The sequence below is a fragment of the Chelonia mydas genome, chromosome 17 (assembly GCF_015237465.2).
Source record: "Chelonia mydas isolate rCheMyd1 chromosome 17, rCheMyd1.pri.v2, whole genome shotgun sequence".
Taxonomy (NCBI): domain Eukaryota; kingdom Metazoa; phylum Chordata; order Testudines; family Cheloniidae; genus Chelonia; species Chelonia mydas.
Genome location: NC_051257.2, coordinates 14,732,710 through 14,756,685, shown reverse-complemented (window position 1 = coordinate 14,756,685; position 23,976 = coordinate 14,732,710). Strand labels below are relative to the sequence as shown.

The 23,976-nt window shown below is 41.1% G+C and overlaps 1 protein-coding gene across 10 annotated transcripts in view; it reads left to right on the top strand.

Moving 5' to 3' along the window:
* AUTS2 (activator of transcription and developmental regulator AUTS2) overlaps positions 1-23,976 on the top strand; it is a 974,917-nt gene that overhangs the window by 130,895 nt on the left and 820,046 nt on the right. The window lies entirely within an intron of this gene.

The window sequence follows — 23,976 nt, the reverse complement described above, 5'->3', positions numbered from 1 at the left end:
TGGGCCAACCTTTATCTGATGAGGGAATGTCCAACATATTGGTTAAGTACATGTGATGATGTCTTCTGTTAGTAGCTCAAGGATAACAGCTTTCTACTACTCTGCTCATGGAATTATTCCTTTGAAAAAAGATTCATAACTCTTGCACGTAACCCAAAAGGCTCGAGTGAAAGAAAATTAAACTCCTCCCTCCTCAAGCCCCTGTATTTATTTAGAAAAACAAAAAGTGAGTATTGCAAGAAGCCTAGAAGTGTAATAAATCTTGGCAATAACATACTAGAAGGCACAATGGTTGATGAAAATGTGTCAAAATATCAGATTTTGATGGAAAAAATAGTGTAGGGAGCTTCATATGACTTCCCCCTTCCCCCTCCCCCCAAATATTGCCTCTTCCCCTGCCCTGGCCATGTTCAAGGCATGCTGGGGGCATGGTGGCGAGCTGAAGTAGTATGGTTGGTCTTTCACCAGCATAAGATCTGACGGCCTTACACCAATGGCAGGTGGAGTGGGCCCTGGGCTGTTTGACATCAGTGGGGTGAGGTCAGGCTGAGGCTGCGACAGAGGGGATCAGGGAATTACAATGGTTTGCAGTGACCACTCTACTACATCTGCGCACAACTCTGAGGTAGCAGAGAATTGGGGCCAAATTAGAACACTAAAGGAAGTCTTGTCAAGGTACAAACACTGCCCTTGTCTCATCTGGTTTTGCTATTGTTGAAGTGAGAATGTACTACTTGTAAATGGCAACAAACGGCGAGGCATATTGATGTTGTCTTTTTTTTCTTCATTTGTTGGTACATCAAATCAGAGTCTTCGCTGCCAGGTGACAGTAATACCTATGGACAAACGCAGGTGCTCAGTGGCTATTTTGAAAGACAAATTCAGCAAATGGTTGACATTATCCCATACAATTTAAAGGGGCAAAGAAAATGTTTGCTAAAGTAAAAACAATGTATTTGGAAGTAAAAATTTTATGGGACCCTTCTTGTTTAGAAAACTAAAGGGAATCTGTCAAGTGCATTAAGCCCCACATTTAAATTTAATTAAAATTACTAAAAGCTAGTGAGGAAATGTTCTCTAGGTTACAAATATCTGAGGGTTCCACTCTCCACAAATCTACTTCTGTTGTTAAGAAATACAACATTTTGATAGTTTATGTAGAACCCAGGAGTAAAAAATAAGTGTTCTTTGGCTCTCGAGCAAACCTCTCTTAACAGCTACACTGGTGTCTGTGTTGCTAATGTAGTAACAAAGAATTAAACACAGTCATGTTAATTTCAAATTCTGTTTGAAATATAAATAGATAATCCACTGTTCACATATCAAGACATATCAAGAGTCGATAAAATGGGAAAAGACTATATATATAAAAACTTGTTAGGGTTACAAAGAGTGCAGCATAAAATAAGCAGGACTACAACTAAAAGAAAATTGTGTTTTTAATGCCCATCAGTTCAGGAACACACTGGTTATTGTTTCTCATGGTTGCTGTTGGCAACACAAAGTCTTAAGTGGGAAACCGTATGATTTAGCTGTCTGAGGGGGATGATGAGAGCCAGCACTCCTGGGTTCTGTACCATACGGTGCTAGTGACCTATTGAGTCACCTTGGGCAAATGTGCTTCTCTTTGCCTCAGTTTGCCCCTCTGTAACATGGGCAAACATGGGTAATAATTGCCTATCTGACTGGGGTGTTGTGGCCTCCTTTTTAAACATTTGTAATGTGCTTAGTGATCCTCAGATGAAAAAAGGATTATAAGCCCTTTGGAGCAGGGACTTTCATGCTCTGTGGCCCCTTATGCACTCCTGAATTCTATTGTTTGCCTAACTGACCCAAAGCTAATGGAAAGCCATCTCCTATTGGATCAGGACCCTTGTGGGTCCCCATTAGCATCTGGCCCTGACTGTTATCTCTTCAGATGCACCCAGAATAATAACAGATGGCTTTATTAGCCACATTCTCTGCAGTTGCTTTCTTGGCTGCAGCCTGTGCAATCCTGCTGAAACTGTGAAGATCCTGGGCTCTTTTCAGAGGCTGGACAGTAATCTCCGAGATGCCGTGAAGTGGATTTGTGTAATGATGTAATTAGTGGTCCACAATACCCAGTGTGACTGCCTGGAATCTCAGCTGTGACTGTGTAGCTGAAGTACCCGTGACAGGACTGCTGCTGTTGGGAATAACATTTTATAACCAAGGGAGTTCCTACGGTGACAGGGGATTGAAGGGGAGGGTGGATAGTGTGTGTGTTTGGGGGTGGGGGAAGATGAATAGGTCACTAGAGAGGTATTTCATCAGGTAGCTTTTTAAAGACAATTAGGATTCAGCACAAATTTTGCTGTAAGCAGGGTTACATGTGGGTAGGGAAAAAAAGTTGTTTAAATATTCATATGTATACTCTTTTGCAGCCTGGCACATGTTTATATGGTATCCATTTTGGAAGATAATAGTTCCCTTGTTAAATGCATAACTTGCCATTATTGTGATGTACAGCAATTCCATTTCATTGATCAGCTGTGTGACATTCGTATGGCGGATCTGTCCCTTTTTCTTTTTGTACGCTCAGGAGGAAGAAATAATTTTTTTTTTTTTTTGGCCAGTATCAGTGGCTCGTGTTCACCACAGGCACTGAGGGGTTAAGACTGATGGGCTTTAAAGCACCACTCACAGTGTGCTTTGCTGCAGTCCTTGGAAAATGAGAAATTACTGTGCTAATGCTTTCAAACGTCTGTATTACTGCTTTTTTTTTGTGGAGCATATTATTGTCATTTGATAACGAAGACAGAAAACATAATATTGAATGTTTTTTTTCAAAGTTGCATGTGTAACAGTAGCCTCTAGAGTCAGCTGGTTTTCCCCCTGGTCGGTATCCATGCACTCAAGTGATTAGTGTTAGTGTGTTGTACGGAATTGATCCCTAAAGGCTGCTTGCAGTTTTTTTTCTTAATAAGAGACCACAAAAAGACAACTTAGTAAAACAAAACACCCCAAACCTTACTTGTGTTACCAGTAGCAGTTGATTTTGATGGCACAAATCTCGTGAGGAAGGCTTTCAGGATAATCCCTGAGGTTAATGTTCTCAAAAGTGAGGAGTGATTTTAGGTGGCTCAGTTTTTAGGAGCCCAACTTGACACCCCTCAGAGGGGTCTGATTTTCATGGGGCAGGTGCTCAGTTATTTCAGAAAATAAGGCTTTTTAAGGTGTCAAATTGGGCACCCAAAAATCACTAGCCACTCTTGAAAACCTTGACCCAGGTTATTCAATCTGCAAATTTGTAAACTTTAATTTCCTGTGTTGGGCCTGGTCTTTCTTATTTTTATTAATACCTTTACTCGCATAAGTTGTCTTATTGAACTCAATGAGACTGTACACATTAGTAAAGTTAGTCATAAACATACAGGATCAACCCGTAAACTGAGCGTTTGACTTAGTCTCAGTGCTGTGGAAGGTGCTTCCTTTTGACCGAGCAATTGTCTGACAATAGATAGTTGCTGGAGTGGGTTTCTTAGGGTGGGTTGAGGTGATAGAGGGGGAGCTGTATATTGTTGTCAGATTAACATCTGGTATGTTAAATTTACATTAGACGTCCAGATGTCATAGCAGTGTGTGCACTGATGGTTTAAAAACAGAGAGGAAAACAAAACCTGTAGCAATCAAAGTTGCTTGTTCCTTTCCACTAGTTAGTTGTTCCCAGAGCTATAGGGGGATATTTAAATTAAAACTATTCATGTTAAGTGTTAGGTCATCTTCTATCCACTTACTTATTTTTCGCCAAGCCTAAAAATTGTGCCTAGAATACTTACCAGTACACCTTCAACAAAATTTTTAGACTTGGTTGTACATAAGAATTGGTGAATACTAAATATTCTGTCTTATGTAGTAAATAGTGAAGATGGGGGTGGGGGAATATTTTAGGTTACATTGAGTGTACAGAATGCCTGAGCTAGAAGAAAGAGTGTAAAACTGTCTGCCAGTCAATCCAAAGAGAGCCTCTTGATGGATGGGCCATGTGTTGGTTTGTCTGACATTTCTCAAAGGTAATGACAGTGACATGGATCAAACTGAATTATCTTTCAGCTTGTCTTCAGATGTCAGTTACCAATCCTTTTAATATAAATTATGTTAAAATTGGAGATGGGGCCAAACTGGAACTTTAAATCCACAGTGCCTGCTATGCATGCATCCGGATGAGGATCTAAAATCTGACTGTTGTGTGACTGGGTCACCAGATCCAAACCAACCCCGGATCTCTCCATGCACCCTAAATTTAGGAAAATTGAGATTTGGAGAGGAACCCAGATGTGATTTCACACACTTTGTTGTTTTAATTAAAATGTGTTGACTCACTGGCACTGATCCAAGTTAAACTTGCAAAAGCAGACAAGTCCACACTGGAGATAGGAAGGTAACGCGCCATATTGGTTTTAGAAATTGCCCCGTGTATGTGGTGTAGGCTCGTAGTGGGTGTGTTCTTTCCATAATTGATGCCAGTGCTGGATTGCCATTGATTCAATGGGATTTGGATTGGACCCGCAGTCAGAATTTAAGAACTGCACAATGGAGTAGGTTAAAGAACATAGGATTTTTTCATACCAGTCAGACCATTTGTCCAAGTCAATATCCTTCTGCGGAGGCATATTCTATCTGCTCCAGAGTAAGCCATAGCTTACCCTTACCTCTGAAATGTACGTAGCCAAATGTTGAGTGTACGTGCATATGCGTGAGAGAGCGATTCCTTCCTGACCCATGTGATCAATTTAAGTTCTGAAGAATAAATCTCTATAACAAACAGCCCTGCTCTGTCAACAGTATTTGACTCTGGTCTCCTTGGGTAGTGAATCCTACAGGCTGACTGTACTTGATATAGAATTGCAGATTAAACTCAGGACTTTCTCACAGTTGGGTGTCAGAATCCTGTTTGTTTGATCATAGTTTTTGTAACATTGTGTCACTATCAGAATTATATTGTAATGGCTCCTTGGGAGGTTAAACAGGACTTTTAAGGTTTATCCATGCTTGTTTTGGTGGCAGGTAGATAAACCGAGAATATCTGATCTGCAGTGACAACGCCTGTCATACTGTGTCTTCTGATTTGCTGAAACATCCAGTATTACAATTAGGTAGAGCAGCATATACACAGATGACAAAACAATTAACCAGCAATGAAACATAAAGGGAGGAAATTAACAAGTAACCAAATGCATTTGACACAGAGATCAAAACATATTGACGGTGTCTCACAACTCTAATAATTCTGTGGAGCTGTGCAAAGCTTAACACTGATGCTCGCGCACAACCTCTGATTAACATTTAAGTGGTGCTGTCATTCTGACATAGCTGGATAAACCAATATTGAATAATCTATTAAATATGTCAGAATCAAACAGGGAGAGCAAATCGTATTATATTATTTCAGCTGTAATTAGGTGGGAGATAAAATCATAAACAGATATGTGTAGTGACTTTTTCCTCTGACTGTATCTAGAGGCACCTGGATTTTAGTTGCATTAAGAGGGTGAAAAACTGGATGTGTGCCAAGAAGTAACTCCTGCCCAGGAAACAGGAAGCTGAGCGGTGACTTATGTAATATGCACAGAACAGGTTGATAAATCCAGTGAAATTAGCAACAGTCTTCCTAGAGCTCAGGCCAATTGTAGTGAATGTCCTTGAATTTAACTGGAAATAGTAGTTCAGCTGTTTTACAATACGAAGCCTGCCTTATTGTTTTGGGTTTTTTTTGATAGGTACACATTTATTTTAAGATCTCATTTTGTTTTAGGATGTTAACTGTGCTATTGTCATGCTCATACACAAAGCCATCTATCTAATCCATCTACATTTTAAAGATCTTTAAGGCTGCAAAGTGAAACCCTCCAAAATCAGGAATAACAGTTAAGGCTGCCTCTGCAACCTTAACTCTACCCTCTTGTGTATGTATTACAATGCGGTCTTTCATTGTGTGATTTTGTAATATTGTTTCCACAGGAGGGGACCCCTGCCTCATTTATGACTTGATCCTGCAAGATGCTCAACATCCTGGTCCTGAGCCAGCAGCAGGACTTCTTGGAAGGGACTGCCTGCTTACTTAAGTGCTTTGCTGGATTGGGGCCAGAGTGCTGACCTTTTTGCAGTACCAGTGTCTTAATGTGCAAGATGGACGGTGTCACTGAATGAGAGAGCTGTTTATTATTTCTTGTCATTCTATTAATTTAGTGTGTGGCCCAATGCCTTATTTACAGCACATTATCCAAACCCTGCGCTCATCATTATAGTATCTAAGCCTTTCATGGACATGTAATGAATTCATCATCACAGCATTTCTGTGCACTGGCGAAGTATTATCACCTCCATTTTACAAATGCAAAATGGAGGCACAGGAATATTAAGTGGCTTGCCCAAGATCACATGGGAAGCCAGTGACGGGAGCAGGAAGAAACTCCAGCTTTTCTGGGTCCCCTTCCAGTTCCTTAAGCACAAGACCTTCTCTCCTTCCACTGGACCCCTTCCTCACTCACTACATACCATACAACTTCTCCAGTGAATGTGTACAAGTGTGCTGTGGACATCAGTCTTACTCACAGCACGGAATACAGTGACTGCCATGAATGAGCCAGGAATACTCGTGTCCTCATCCCCAATACAGGATGAAATCCTGGCTCTGTTGAAGTCAGTAGGAGATTTGCCATGACTTCAATGGAACCAGAATTTCACCCCCAATAGGCAACCCTGCCTCATTCTCTGTTCAGTGTTTGAGCTTCACGAGGCATACGTTTAGTGAAAAAATGATGTGTCAAATCTGGACTTACTCTAAAGTATGCTTAATTGGGTGCATATCTTGTCCCAAAAGGCTATGTGACCTATTTCCAGCACTGCTTATAGTCATAGATTTAACTTCTAGTGTTTACTTTAGTACATACAGTGAAAGGGATTGGAGAGTTCTAAAAAGTAGAAGTGATTGATATCAGGTACACATGGGTTTGGTCTTTCTCCTATGCTTTCTGTTGGAGAAAGGGACAAATGGTTTGTGAATAAATAGTAGCGTATTTACATTCTTAGATTCAGCTGCTGCCCGGCTCCTTTCTTCCAGTTGGAAAGACAGAGTGCTGAATAATTCATATAAAGAGTCATTAATCCCTCCTTCACCTTCTCTGTTGCTCTGGGGTTTCACCTGCTTCTGATATTATGGAACAATTGACCATTGAGATTTCTATTGCAACTTCCCTCGTGAAAGCCAGGGAGCCTGCCTGCATTCTGAAGTGCTGCTAATAAGAATACTGTGATTGGCATGCAAATACATAAGTAAATTTAATGCCCCTGGATTTAGGTAGCAGAGGACCCATGTGATATTTTTTTACGCTGATGATCTAGAATTGGTGCTTTCTGATTTTTTTTTTTTTTTTTTAACCATCTAACTAGGTGCAGACGACACTTTAGAAGGAGCCAGCAAAATTCAAATTGATTATGAAGTCTCTAGCAGACAAATCTGTTAGCAATCTGTGCAAACAGAATCTTGTTCTGGTAAATTATGAATTGCTAGATAAATACTTGTGGGATAAACAGAATATGTAATAAGAAACCATTAAGTATATTCCCATATGGAAGGAAATTATATTTGAACTCCACCTTCTTTTATGGTGTCAGGAAATGGCATAAAAGGGAAAATTACATGGGATAATTAGAAGCTTTTAAACTTTTATTTTGGCGCTGAACAGCTATATTTATCTGACCTAGTAGGCCGAGTGCAGCCAGTTTTTTGCTCTCCTTCTCCAGACCTGTACGGTCAAGAGCTCTGCCTGAGTTACTGAATGAAAATCTTCTTATGGCAATAGCAGATGAACTTACTAGCTGCCTCTCTCCATGTGTCTGCTTTTTTTTTCTGGCTCTGTTTATAGGTAACATTTTTGCCTTGATGGTATATAGGCTTGGACAAAGTTGCTTTTATTAGCATGTTACTGATTTATAGTGTTGGACTGGACAAAGCACGAGAGGGAACAATCCTGTATTGACAGAGATGTGGCTAATGTGTCTCTAACTTCTGACCAGGTGTATACACATAAAGAAAAGCACCAATAAGAAATATGTGAAGATGTAAACTCATGTAAGCATGGATTCTCCTAGGGGTTTTATCCTTTTATGGAAGCTGGGAGGTGCAGTGAGTTAGTGTTTAATGATCTTTAGTGATCTAAATCCTTGAATCTTAGACCTCACTCCTGCAATGACTTATGCATGTGCTTAATATTTCCTTTGTAAGTAGTCCCAATGACAGTATTCAAGTAAAAGGGCCCTAGTTAGTTTCAGAGGGCAGGTGGGTCTAATTGGTCTCCTAATTCCTATTTGTGCAGACCTATATTGACCTGTGAAGTAGAGAAGCACTTAGTAATATGAAGTGGATTCAGACAACATCCAATCTTGTTCCCAGCGTAGCTAAACACAGCTTGTCTACTGTGGCCACACCGGGGCTGAAGAAGTCATGATTTGGAAGGAACTGCTAAATGGTTGAGAACTGCTGGAGAATTCAACATGATTTAGAGTCTCTGCTCAAGAGGAACCCAACAATAATAACAGCAGCAGAAGTCAGGTGTAAGGTAGGTTGGCCGAGCATGGCAAACCTTGCACTGCACCTGGCTTCTAAGGCTTCTACAAAGCATTAGGACTCTTCCAAACCTGCTGGTTATGAAAGCAATGGAGAGATGTATCGTTTTCAAACAAGGGCAGGTTTGGAAGAGTTGCAATGCTTTGAAGAATTCAGGGTGAACCTTCGGGGAGAAAAATAAGGGCATGCTTTTCAACCCTGATGGACATTCTCGATTGGGAGAACTACTGGAGGGATAGAGTAGATGCAAAGAGGGTGATAAATACTTAGCTTAAAGTCTGATCCTCTAAATGGGGAATCTTAGCCTTTCACGTTCAAGATTAGCCACAGAAGATATTTCACAAAACGGTGATCAGTAACAACATTGCCAGTTATGGTACCCATTTGTTCTTTTCAGAGGTTAGATGAAATACATTGAAGAAGAACCTAACCTGCCTTTACCAAAGCCAATTAGCTCTCTACAATTTATGGAAGGGCTCAAGAACAAGTAGGACCTAAGTGACAATAAAATAAACAAATAAACCAACAAACCCTGGGGGAAACTGTCTGATATTTTAGCTATGTTACAGACTTGGATAAGGACCCGACAAGGGGCACAGTGCCCTCTAACTCCAGCTGTTAGGAATCAGCCAACAGCTTGCAGAATCAGGCCCATGAGGACAATCTGTGTCTTTAAAGGTAAGTCAACCTGGCCAGCCACGGGGTGAGTGTAACACATGCAGGAGTATCTGTAGTTCCCCGGATTCTCCTCCTTCCCTTTTTTAAAGATGGGCACTATATTTACCTTTTTCCAATTGTCCGGGACCTCCCCCAATCGTCATGAGTTTTCAAAGATAATGACCAATGGCTCTGCAGTCACATCAGCCAACTCCCTAAGAACCCTCGGATGCATTAGATCTGGGCCCATTGACTTGTGCATGTCCAGCTTTTCTAAATAGTCCTTAACCTATTCTTTCACCACTGAGGGCTGCTCACCTCCTCCCCACACTTGGGCAGCCTGTCTGTGCTGGGAATAACCCAGTGAAGGGAGTGAGTTGCTGATCTCCACTCAAGAAAGGCAGTGGCTGGGGAGTTGGAAGACTGAAACTGGGTGCCCAGTGCTTAATTTGTGCCAAGGTTGCGAGCCACAAAGCATCCTTTTGAAAGTGTCTGCCATTAACTGGAAATTAAAATTAGGAAGTGAAATCAGATACGTCCAGTCCTTCCATCCAGTGCACTGAAATGCCTAGGGAAACCAGGTGCGAGCAGGTCATTGCAAGGGAGTGGCGTTGGTAATGACTTTGAGTTTTGGGTTGCAAAAATCAGATTCAAATCTGTTGCCATTAATTGTATTATGTTGATGTATAGGGGCTCCATTGTGCTAGGTGCAGTACAAACACATAGTAAGAGTCCCTGCCTTGAAGAGCTTGTAGTCTAGATAGAAGGTGGTAGGGATAATAGAGGCACAGAGAGAGGAGCAGACCTGCTCAAGATCACAGGGCAGTGAAGAGCTAGGAACTCGCATTGTTTTCTGAGTGTACAGTGCCTAGCGCAACAGTCCTCTTGTCAATGACGGAGGCTCCAAAGTGCTACGATAATAGCAATAATAACTAAGGAACAGGACTGCCAGTCCAGTGCCATGTCTTCTAGATCATGCTGCCCACCAAATCAGCACTTAGTGCTAGCCAGAGAGACATGCAGTGTGGTTAGGGATGGGCAAAGTAGTCAGAGTGAAATAAATTACTCAAGTCTTCATTCCCAAGCTCCAACTTGAAGCTTTTCTTGATGTTGGGAGTTAGGATTACTTTTTGCCCAGTTATCTATCTAAATTTTCCCCAACGGCCCAGCTCTTCTACAGTCCAGATGGGAACTGTACAGGAGGCTGATTTCCCAGCACGTGCCTTGATCAGGTCAGGAAGCACTGGAAACCACCTAGGAATCTGGAGATCACGAGCTCAGTTTTGCAAATGCTAGAGGTTTGATTTAAGCATCTGAACTTTTGGAAGCTTATCTGAACTGAACCTTGTCACCTTGAAGTTCTTCCCTTCACCAGAGCACCATGTGCCAGCACATGGAGTAGAGTTGGAAGGAGAAGTGCTCCTAAGATGTGCCACCTTAGATGGGGCATGTGGGCAGCAGTTGGTTTTCTTTTGCAGCGCAATAGTAGGCCAGTGGTCCATCTCCAGTGTTTTTACTCTGACCGGTACTGAGCATTTCAGTATAATTGCACAATGCTATAACCTGGAGGGAAAAATTACTTCCTGATTACCGCTGGTGTGGTATGATTCCTGGATGTAGGAGGGTTGAGTGCCTTTAAATATTAATCTCCGTTTATGTAGCTGCACCTCTTTCTCTGTCATCCTTAAAAGCAACCCACCAATCAAACAAAACTACAACTAACTAAACTGTTTGGCTTGATAATATTATGTGGCAGAGAGTTCCACAGGCTAAACAGATTGTACAAAGAAACATCTCCTTTTACTTGTAGTAATTTTATTACTTTAGGCATGTTTCAGGTTCCTTCTAGCTCTTATGGAAAAGGGCACACTTTTTGGTAATTTCAGAGACATTGTACAGTTGAACAGATGATACAGATAAACACAGGTGGCCGTGCATATAAGTGCAAGGTAAAAAGCAGGGGATAAGAGTACAGGCGAACCTTCATTAGACTGGTGCTGCATTGCCAGCAATTTATTCCTGGCTACTATCAGGAGTGGAGTCTAGGGGGGGCAGTGCATAGGAAGCACCTTTATTTTCACATTGAGAATTTCATTTAACCCCATGTCCCTTCCGATATGTCCATTTTCTGCCTACATGTAACCCTTTTTACTCTAATTATGACAGTCAGGGATACGGATGCTCAAGGGGTTTGAAACTTGCTGCCACTTCGCGCAGGTTACATGAAGTACTCAAGCTTCCTTGTGCCCCATGTAGAGTCTCCTTCCAGTCCATCCAGAGCACAGCCTCTTTGTTCTCCGTGCTGTGTCCTGTGCAGCTGCTTGGGGGATCAAGGCTTCAATGATATAACCCAGCAAAGAGAACCTGGTATAAATATGTATTGATCAATAGAAAATTGGCAGGGAAAATCAATTATAGACTTTCTAATAGTATAGAAATCTTTGTACGTAGCTGTGAACTGCGTAGACCTTTGAATAATGATGATGGTAATAGACATGAGTACACATCTGATTTTAATTACCAATTTTATTCATTTTAATTTATTATAAATTTATGGGTGATACATTTTGAGGAATCCATGCTTAATTATAATTATAATATACTTAATTATAGTAAATTTGATGGGACATGAACATAAATAGAATAGGAGAGATGTGCCGAAAATTGCATTTGACCTCTCTGCATTGAAATCTGTTGAAGTGATGTACAATAAAAAAGGCTGCAATAGGTTGGGAGTGGGGCCTTTTAATTCTCCATTCACAGGTCTTGGCAAGTGTGATGTGATACAATATAAAAAGTCAAACTCAACTATTTGGCATAAAAAGACCATAGAGAACTTAGTTGAAGAAACAATAACTGGTGAATTGGTGGTGATGTCACAGTCCAGCAGCTGCTTTCTATTTAGTGAGTCAAACCCTGTGATGTCATGCATGTCTGCACAGATGACGCTGGAGGTATGTAAGCCACACAAGTTTGTGGAGTGTGGGCTTCATTCAGATACATATTCAAAAATCTGAATGCCTACCCAGGCCCCTTAGCAATTGGGGTGGAAATCTAGTGAGAGCAGCTTTTCTCTCAGTGTTTTAGATCCCAGATCCAGGACAAGGAAATAATATTCACTAATTTTGCAATGCTAAAAATCCCCAAACCCCAATATTAATTTAGGGTCAGATTTACAAAGGTACTAAAGATGCAGATAGGCACCTACTGGGGTTTTCAAAAGCTCCTAAACACACTGATCATCTAGCTTCCATTGCAATCAAGGCTCATTACAGAAGGTTCTGTGGTCTAGTGGATAGAGCACTGGTCTGGTATACGGGAGACCCAGGTTTAAGTCCTGGCTATGCTGCTGCTCTCCTGGGTGCCGTTAGGCAAGGCACTTTCTCTTGCTGTGCCTCAATTTCCCTATCTGTGTAAAATGGTGGTGAGGTGGGGGAGATAATGATGCTTTGCTAGAAGGATATAAAGGATACTGATCTCTTGTAAAGTGCTTTGAGATCTACTGATGAAAAGAGCTATATTAAAAAATAGCTTTTGTTATTATTCAAGGCTTTTGAAAATCTGGCCCTTAGTTCTTAAAGATGCAGAATGGTTGAGGAGAGGTTCTTTGCTTTCCCCAAATCAGTTACGCACATTACTAAATAAAAACCAGGATGATGACACCATTGTAAGGAGGAAGTTACATTAACTTATGAAGTAAAAAGAAAAGGAGTACTTGTGGCACCTTAGAGACTAACCAGTTTATTTGAGCATGAGCTTTCGTGAGCTACAGCTCACTTCATCGGATGCATAGCATATCGTGGAAACTGCAGAAGACATTATATACACACAGAGGCCATGAAACAAAACTTCCTCCCTCCCCACTCTCCTGCTGGTAACAGCTTATCTAAAGTGATCATCAAGTAGTAGGGCCATTTCCAGCACAAATCCAGGTTTTCTCACCCTTCCCCCCCACCCCCAAACACATACAAACTCACTCATCCGATGAAGTGAGCTGTAGCTCACGAAAGCTCATGCTCAAATAAACTGGTTAGTCTCTAAGGTGCCACAAGTACTCCTTTTCTTTTTACGAATACAGACTAACACGGCTGTTACTCTGAAACCTAACTTATGAAGGTCGTGTGGCCTATGGACAACATGGTTACCTTGAAGTCACTCAAGAAGAATCACCAGTACAAATGGCAATTTAGACTGAGAGCAGAAGCTGGAATGGCAAGCACTTGGTTGCATGTTTTTTTTTTTTCTTGTTACCAAGAATCCAATAATGGTTTGCCCAGACTCAGTGTTGCGTTTCCCCAAGGTATTATGGGTAGGAGTACATTATTCTTGCCACAGCAATTTTTTTTATGTTGTCTGGTTCTGTGTCTGGGCCTATGCTTCCAGAAGCCAGCATAGATCTTGGAATGAGTCTTTGCCAGTAACAACGGCTTAAAAGGCTCCTTCTCTTTTGGCTCCTGCCCACACAGAAAGCTGTGATAAACAGGCCATTGTTCTTACCTAGCTCTGAGGCAGGCAAAAGGTCACTTCAAACGAATAGCCCTCTTGAGTGGGTGCCATGTGCTTTCCTCTGCCCATGCACAACTTGAAATGTGGTAGGTAACCTGGCTGTGACCAGTAAAGTGCTCAGACTCTGCCCTTTCTACTTCATTGAGGATCTGTGTCAGAAACATGCCCATCCTCCGAAGAGAAGAGTACTCATTTTTATAGACAAAAATGAGTTCTTCAGGTGAGCCTGGTTAGAGAATAGGAGCTAGCACTTCCTCCTATGTCGTGAACATAGTTCGGAGGAATAATAACTTGCATGTTAGATGTGAAGGTGACACATCCTCACACAGATGCTTGCCGCTGTGCGTTGATTTGGATAGTAGCCATCCATGTTTTGCTGGAAAGACAATTGGGCCTCAGTTGGATAAGACCTGTGATCAAATGCAAATTTCCTAATTCTGGCCGCTGTATATAGCCCATGTATTCAGACTGTTTTTTGCATTGCACCCTTAGCACCTTAAGTCCTTTCCTGTCGTGCAAGATAACATAACACCTTGTCTGGTAGTTTGTAATCCGTTATTAGAACAGGGCTTCACTGAAATAAAACATAAGGGCAAAGGAAAGCAACAAGCCTGTGGCATAAAAATGCTGTTAGCAACCTTGAGGCATATCGGAGAGCATGGTCCTGAGAGTAACGTTTTGCTGCCTTTCTGCTTTTGAACTTTTTTTTTTCCCATTTGCCTCTGTCTGAGGTCTAGGATTTATCCTGAATTTAAGAACTGACTGTTTTTGATCATTTGAATAGGTATCACCATTCAGTGGGGAATACATGTGCAAGCTGAAATGTCTCTAAAGCCAATTTGTACTACAAGTTATATGAAATGATTTCTTGAGGCTGTAATGTATTTCTGCTTCACATTCTCTGCCTGTGTTCCTTGCATTCGTTGCCTGTTTTTACCAAGCTGAATTGCTTCATTCTGCCACCTTGTCAGCCGTGCTCAGCCACTACCCCCAGACGCTTGAGCATGTTCTGTGGCGTGAATACATATTAAACTACAGAAAAATGACATTAATGTAACTCGCTTACGAAGGCAAACTAATCCGGTGGCACAGCTGTTTCTGATCCTAACCCTATCCTCTAGTGCTCGGGCATTGCATCTCATATTCTGGTGTGGAAGATCAACCCTTCTTTTAGAGACTCCAACATTTGGATACAAAACCCCTCAGTGCCTTCACTGCAAATAACTCTGGGCCTGATTCTGATGCCTTTCTACATGCAAAGCAGTATTTTGTTCTGTAAATAGTTCCACTGATTTCAATGGTACTGCTCAATGCAGGGGTGGCAGAATTGGGTCCACAGATATTGTTGCCCACAAGATGTGATTATTTATAGGCATGGTATAGTTAAGGGTTATTTATTGGTGTTACATTATTAATGGGGCCATATTTGATTGCATGAGCAGTGGATTTAAGAGCTCAGTATGTTATAATGAATTGTAAAGGATCTCCAGAGCTTGGAATATGTGCGTCTATTACCTATTTCTTAAAAGAAATAAAAATGAATACACTAGCCCACATGCAACTGAACGGTTTCCACTGAGCTTTTCTGAGATTTTGAATCCAAAATGAAAGCTTGGAAGAGTGTGTGGGGTCAAACACATGCAGGGTGACACCAAAGACAGTGGGAGTTTGGCCACTGATTTCAATGGGGCCAAGATTTCACCCCTTGTTTGCATGGCTCATTGCCACAGGGAAATTGCCTGTGTTTGTACAGCTATATTGGACACCTAGGAAATTAGAACAATTTAGTAATGATTGAATACTTTTGTCAAACCGTGACCATTTTCTTGGGAGACAGGCATAAGCTTTGAGGGTCTATGTCATAGAGATTGGAGGACACTGAATCTGAAACTTTGGAAATGTTGGGATATTGTAGGAAATGTTGTAGGATATTTAATGTTCTCAGTCATGTACTTGAATTGTCTTTGGAGCTCTCACTTTTTTACATTCTTCCCAAACATCTGTCCCTCCAAAAAGGAAATGGTTTAGAGTAAAGTCACTGAAAGCATGTCTTGTTAACAAAAGTGTTTACAGCAACATCTGAAACAAGTACTCCTCCACCCCCCACATAAAGGAAAGGGCTTTTTATCCCAGGGTAAGCTGCAGATCAGCCAGCACCACCTGACTGATACCTTCCTTTTGCTGTCCTTAAATAATGGTCTTTAAAGAGAGGGGTAGAAAACATTGGCTATGCAGGTCATCTTTTCATTTTCATGGGTGTGGAAAGATTAGCGAAGAGGTAGAAGCTACTGACAGATGAAAAATATCTATCCGCCAGTGAGAGGGTTGGTATATACAGCCTTTTAACTTTTTTTTTAAACCGTCATGTGCCATGTCAGAATCTTTGGGAACCCTGAAGGCTCTGTTAGACAAGTTGAAGTTTCGGATAGAACTCTTCAGTGTCTGCAGGGCATGAGGCAGAAGCATCTTCTCATTCATTGAACGTTGTACATCTTAAAGTGCCCAAATGGTTTCCTAAATGTTAACCAAACCCTTGAGGCCAGTGCCCTCCTCATTAGCAAAGGCAGTTCATTTAAACATTGAGAGCTTTGACTGTTAATTTTATGAGTAATAGACAGTGCAGGAATGGGTGTTAGTGTACATGAAGTACTGTCCCAGCGTAGTACAATATAGAGCAGCTTCACACTCACTCCATTCTTACCTAAATGAAACCAACTTTAGACGTGGGATGGGATGGGAAGGGAGAGGTTTTTTTCCGGTTTTTGGGCCCTGAACCTTCTGTTGCAAATAAGGATGGAGTGTATTTTCTGTGTGATGTGCGTGCAATCCAATTTAAATAGCATTAATTTAAGGGGAGTTCTAAGTGGTGCAAACAGAAAATATCTTCCTAAAAATAATGTCCATGATACAGCAGGTGAGGTTACACAGCAGAAGTATACCCTAGAACGCCAAAGGATTTATGCAGTGTGGGATAGCATAGACTCTTAGAAGTGTCGGACGGGAAGGGACCTCAGTAGGTCATCTAGTCCAGTCCCATGCACTCAAGACAGGACTAAGTCATTACTCGACAATTCCTGATAGGTGTTTGTCTAACCCTGTTCTTAACCTCCAGTGACGGAGATTCCACTGCTTCCCTAGACAATTTGTTCCAGTGTTAACCAATCTGACAGTTATGAAGCAGTTTAGAATACAGGGCCAGGACACTGAGATGGTATTTGTGGCTCTGCCACTGAGTCACACTGAGATCTGTGGGAAGTCACTTAACTTTCTTGGTATCATCTTTGAATTTGGTTTAAAAATCCCATCAGAGGGGTGTTGCGTTGTAATGGTTGTGAAGTGCTTGGAGGTCCCTGGGTAAACTGTCAAAATAGCATTAGCCAACTGGATTCACTTGGTAGTGAGACCATTCACAATTCTCCCATAGATGTAATTGCCTGGGGCCTTTCGTTTTCATTGATTTTTACACCAGCATAGTTCCGCAGTTTCCAGTCAAGTTGCTCTTGATTTACTTTGGTGTGGTGTATATGTCAAACTCTGGGGGTGAAATCCTGGCCCCATTGAAGTCAGTGGCAAAACCCTGGTTGACTACTGTGGAGTCAAAATTTCATCCTTTGATATGTATGATTAAGTCTCACTTGGATTTGAGAGCCATGAGCTAACACAGCAGGACCCAATATGGCCACTACTCTTAAAGAGTCTCTTTAACTCCTTTAAACTGTCCATTGTTTTCTGCACTGAGATTTTCCATCTGGAAAAGGTAACGAGGCATTTTTTCCCCTCATTTCAGGCTGAAGATAGAATATATTTGCTAGCCATTATCCCCCTACTCCCACCTTAAAGTACTCACCATATGACAAGCATATGGGCAAGATCTATTTGATAGACAAGGCGGGTGAGGGAATATCTTTTTATTGGACCAACATCAGTTGGTGCGGGAAATAGGCTTTGAAGCATACACAGAGCTCTTCTTCGGCTCTCAAAAGTGTATTTCTTTCATCAGCCGAAGTTGGTTCAGTAAAAGATATTACCTCACCCACCTTGTGTCTCTCCTATAGCTTGGGACCAGCCTGGCTACCACTACACTGCATATATCCAATTGATAAAATCCATTGTACCTGGATGTGAAAACTGAGTGCATGAATGTCATGGAGAAGCTACTAAATTACCCTGATTGTATATTGCAAAACTTTACACTGAATGAGACTGTCCTTCCTTTTATTATACTACTTAAAATACTGAAAGAAGAAAAGTAGTGCATTGCAAGAGACGTTTCAGGGTTGAATTAAATGCAATGTGTGTTTACTGTGGTTGTCTCCGTTTGTCCAAGGTCCAAGGTTTTGGCACAGCTCAGGGACATGCATAGACTCATAGATAGATATTAAGGTCAGAAGGGACCATTATGATCATCTAGTCTGACCTCCTGCACAATGCAGGCCACAGAAACTCACCCACCCACTGCTGCAATAAACCTCTCACCTATGTCTGAGCTATTGAAGTCCTCAAATCATGGTTTAAAGACTTCAGCGTGCAGAGAATCCTCCAGCAAGTGACCCGTGCCCCATGCTGCAGAGTTTGCTAGCAGATGTCACATGGTCCACAGTTATTTCATTCTCAAGGTAGAGTGGGAAACACTAGTGACTCTGTCAAGGTATGGAGGCTCTAGGGGGTTACCAGCAAGCGGGTTTGCTCCGGCTCTGCTTGTCTGTTGCTCTTAGCAGGTGCTATAGCACTGGAGACTACATGTCACTCTATATAAGAAAGGCAGAAAACTCTGTACAAGTAGTTGCGTGAGTAATAGGAGGAGAAAATACCTTGCAGTAAGGAGGATTCTACTCCTAGAGCCAGCCTGCCTGTTTGTCTTTTTCCTAAGTTGGGGCAGGGGTTAGGGTTGTCCTGTCACATGACTGGGGATTTGTTCACCCACAGACAAGGAAGATGTTGATAATACTTAACTCTTAGAATAGCTTTCATCAATAAATTTCAAAGCCTTTTACAAAGGAGATCAGTATCAGTATTCCCATTTTACAGGTACGGAAACTGAGGCACAGAGGTGCAGCACACCTTGCCCAAGGTCACGGAGCAGGCCAGTGGCAGAGCCAGGAACAGAACCCTCATCTCCTGAGCCCCAGTACAGTGCTTTAGCCACAAGGCTACATTGCTTCCCATAAGAGTGAGGCCTCTTGAGCGTGCAGGAATCTTGGTGCATGAAAATTATTCTTCTATAGAGCTGATAAATGCTGCTGGACTTCAGGAATTTGGATATGATGTAAATGTGAGATTAGATTTTGTAGGAATCAGGCAGGGAAAGAGTGGATTTTGAGGGATGGAAAGAGTCATCCTTTTCCCTACTAGGTTTTCCACACTCAGACCCATGCCTCAGAGTTTGATTGTTCTGTAGATCTGTCAAAATCAGTTTGGCTGGCCACACAATCTAGAGTTTTGCTCTATGGGCCAGATTTTCAGAAGAGCTTGGCACATTCTGTGCCTACTCGATGAGTTCTTGTGAGAATCTGGCTGTACATGTCCCTGTTGCAGATACTGGGTAGCAAGCATTTGTAAAAATCTGACCCTTTGTTCTTTAGGCACCTAAGTGGGAGGTGAACTCGCTTGAGAATCTATCTTCGGTTTTGGGTGCTGAGCACTTGAAAGTGTGGCTTTCCATTTGTATGCATGAGCCTTCCGAATCTCTCTCTGTCTGTCTGTCTCTGTATAATATGCACCTTTGATTTAAAACTTAACGGAACCTTACAAAAGCTCATTTTTTCTGAAATGGAGCTAGGGTCACATAATGTCCTCCTCTTCAAGCCGTTGTTAAATAGTCTATTCCTGTTGCTCAGTTTGTATTCAGCTAATACAGCTGCAATTGTTGAACTGCATGTCCTGTGTCCTTGGAAGTAATTAAAAATTCTTTTACGTTGGGCTAGGCTTCCTCAAATTTAGGCTTGCAGATATTGCTACGGTTGGATGCAAGATTCCCATAATGGATTTAAGTTTGTTTCTGAACATTTCTCCAGTCTCTGGTTTTACTAACTAGATGATGTTATAAGGCTTATTTGTCAAGGATATAGCATATAAAGATCCTAAATGAATCTGGAATTGAATAGGTTCTGGCTACATTCCTCAAGCTCCAGTGACCATAATGTAGAGTCTGGTATATTGTATCATTAGTGGGTTACTGGGGCTGAGTGAGGCATGAACTAACATCTATGGAGATATGAGCTGGTTTGGATTTTTTGTATTATGATCTGTGCTTTTCAAACAAAGGCCAGCTTCATTCTAGAAATGTACTTAAATGTCTAATTTCCATCCAGTAGAAAGAAGAGATTAACTTTCCAGTTAATTGACAAAGCTCAACTCAGGTCAGAAACTAATACATGGAGCCACCTGTTTTTATAGTGGGGTTTTTTTTTTTTTTTCAAGATAGCCAGAGCTCAGTATTCTGGCCACTAAATTCAGAGGGTGATGTCTGTTACAGACATGCAGAGAAACGAGCAAACCTTGGCCCCGATTCCTGCAAGTTACAACATACAGGCAGACCCCAGTACCCATGCAATGGTTCATCCCTGAAAACTTACATTTCTTGCCTGGATGTACAAGTGATTTATTTCTGCCTGCTTGAACTCTTCGTGGCTCATGTATCATAACAAGTAAGGAATCCAATCCTGAAGACCAAAAACTGCATTCGTTTACAGCTGTGCAGGCCAATTGTCTTCAAATCCTTGAGCTGCACAGATGGAATTGAGGGAAGAAATTGATCCTGTAGTTAAATATTGTAGCCATATTGGTTCTGCGGGGCTAACAGGAATAAGCAGTAGTAGTAATAATTACTAATTGCCACTAGCAGAAGCAGAAACAACTCTGCAGATAAACAAAAAGGAGATCTCTTGCAGAAGATAGATCCCATTATAACAAAGCAATTCAGAGTAAAATCATGCTTTAAACCAGGGGTGGGCAAACTACGGCCCACGGGGCTGCTCCGGTGCTCCAGCCGGGGTGCTGGGTCGGGCCGCACCACACAGCTCCCGGAATCCGCGGCATGGCCCTGCTCCAGTGCTCTAGCAGGGTCAGGGGCCGCGCCACGTGTAGGAGCCAGAGAAGGGACATTCTGGGAGCCACTTGAGGTGAGTGCTGCTCGGAGGCTGCACCCCTGAGCTTCAAAGTTTTACATTGTTTTATTTTCGAATGCCATTATTTTTTGTCCCTAATTCTACATTTGTAAGTTCAACTTTTATGATAGAGATTGCATTACAGTACTTGTATTAAGTGGATTGAAAAATACTTTTTCTTTTCTTTTTTTTACGGTGCAAATACTTATAATAAAGTATAAAGTGAGCACTGTACACTTTGTATACTGTGTTGTAATTGAAATCAATATATTTGAACTGTGGGAAGCATCCAAAATATTTATATAAATAGTATTCTATTATTGTTTAACTGCGTGATTAATCACAATTAATTTGTTTAACCGCTTGACAGCCCTAATACAAATATTTAGGGCTGTTGGATGGCTTGCATTATATAAAATTACAAGAAGATACAATTTGGAGATCTGTATTGTGTTAATATCTACTGCTAGGGATGATAAAGATACGAGGTGGGTGCTTTTAATTACATGACGGTGCTGTTGCAGTTGGGTTATTTGTGAGAACCACAAATTGCACTGTCATAAAAGAGATGACATTCATCAAATTCCTTCTTATGCATACTTGTCGGGGCTATTGGATTGTCTTGGCTTCCCCTGAACTGCAAAGCTATGCGGTATTCCTGTCACTGCTGGGAATGGGAATTGAGTTATTCCAATAATTTAGGCCTACTGCTACTTTTTGCTTTATTTACACTGAACAGGTTTTGTTTTGGATACGCAACAAAGCAAGAATCTACCCTGACCTTGCAGGGCTTCAGAGCGACACAGAGATAAATGAAAGCGCATGTTTGAGGCAGCTGGGGATTTATGGCATTGTAGGAGACTCTGGCTCCAATGTGGCTTGTTGGCAACAATACAGATAATCACAGTGTGATAGCAACTGGGCTGCGTTATTTCAAGTGTGTTTAAATCTTATTTTCTAGCACTATAAGGTTATGTCTGTACAGGCTATCGGAATTTTAAAAGAGGTGGTGGCGGGAGGGGGAAATCCCAACGTAGTACTTGGTTTCAAAAGGTTAAAAACATAAATCCAATTTAAAAAAATGACCTGAACTTGTTTTCGTGTAGGAAAGGTAGGGAGAAATTATTTCTATGGTTGACAACTTGATTATCCAAAATCCCTCTCTCTGAAATAGGGTGATGCCATCCAACATCGGTTAGAACATCACCTTCCTACTGCCCACCAGTGATTTGGGATTAGGAGATCCACTGCAAATAAGAGGATTTTGTCAGTTAACAAATTGGTGAACAAAAGTCAGGAGAAATAACAGCACATTTTGTGATGCTCTGAATTATCACTCTAGTGGTTTGTAGTAAAACTTTACAGTATACCAGTAAATCTACTGTAGTATCTCTTGTACAAGCAGTAGGGTCTTCGTTACGTGGTACCTGCAGCTTTTGTTTCTGAGTCTTCGGTGAGCTTTAGGAGGGTCTGCAAACATTGTATGTGGATTGTAAATGTTTAAATGTACACTTTAGCAAAGCAGTACTAATATAATTTCATTGAATATTCCCTTAGTTTTCTAAAGCTCAGTCATCCAAAGTTATCTGACTTCTTTTAGATAAGGGCGTGGGCTATATGTATTATTTCTTTAATAAGAGCCAACATTGTGTTTGGCTTTGTACACTACCTAAAACAGAGACATTTCCCAGGACAGAAGGGCTTCTGACTCTTCTAGGACTCCAGTCCTTCAAATACTGTGCACATGGGTAGACCAACTGAACTCAATGGGACTTCGCACTTGTTTTAAGGGTTTGTCTACACACAGGTTTTTTTTTTTTTTTAAATGATTTAACTCTATAAAGGTGCTTATGGCGGTATATCTTATTTCAGTACATAAATGGAAATAGGCTTTACCAATGTGTTCACCTTTTTATATTGGCATAAGTGTGTCCATACTAGAGGGTTTCACTGATATAATTGTATCAGTTGCCAAGCTAGTTAAATCTGTTCAAAATTTCTGGGTAGACAAGCCATAAGAGTCTGCAGGATAGGAGGCTAGGAGGAGAAGAAGAAAAGATTTGGGAAGAGAGAGGAATAGCTTGGAGGGATTTTTAAAGGAAAAATAACTATTATTAGATTGCAGAAGAATGTCTAAAGAATGTGTATATACATACAGCAGACCCAGGTCATGAGGACAAATAACTGTTAGTCTTAAATAGCACAGATCTGTTGTTCTGCAGAGTGCGGTACAAAGTGTCTCTTCTCCCGGCCTTTTGAAAGAAGGGATGTGTTAATGTTGGGCTATGATAGATGTATTGTGGGTCTAAGGTTAATGGATTCACAAGGGGTGAGTGGGTATTTTTTTCCCCATCTTCTGATCTGGTGAGCTTCTAGGTTTTATTTTTGTTGGTCTGTGTTTGGCCGGATTTGAAAGCCCATTAAAATCAAGCCCATTAAAATCAAGCCCATTGACTTCAGTGTGGATCTGGCCTCTCGGGCTGTCTTAGCTTACATGTGCATCTTATAGCTTGTAGAAATCCATATCAATAAATCAATTCAAAATGTTACACGTTAGGAAGTATGGTACTGAATTTTATTCTAGGGAAGACATACCCATGTAGAATCGTATGCAGATAACCAACATGAAGTCCATAAGCAAATATAACTTGATGCAGCTTAATTATACTGGCACTTTAATTGCACTGTTACAGTATAGTAAACCTCAGTTACAAACACCTTGGGAATGGAGGTTGTTCATAACTCTGAACAAAACATGATGGTTCTTTCAAAAGTTTACAACTCCACATTGACTTAAAACAGCTTTGAAACTTTATTATGCTGAAGAAAAATGCTGCTTTTAACCTCTTAATGTAAATGAAACAAACACAGAAACAGTTTTCTTACCGTTTTCTCATTTTTTTAAAATTCCCCTTTATTTTTTTAGTAGTTTAGGTTTAACACAGTACTGTAATGTATAATATTTTCTCTTTGTCTCTGCTGCCTGATTGCATACTTTCGGTTCCAAATGAGGTGTGCAGTTGACTGGTCAGTTCGTAACTCTGGTGTTCATAACTCTGAGGTACTACTATATGTGTCTACATTTTAAAACATGAATTTGTATTGCAGGAAACAATC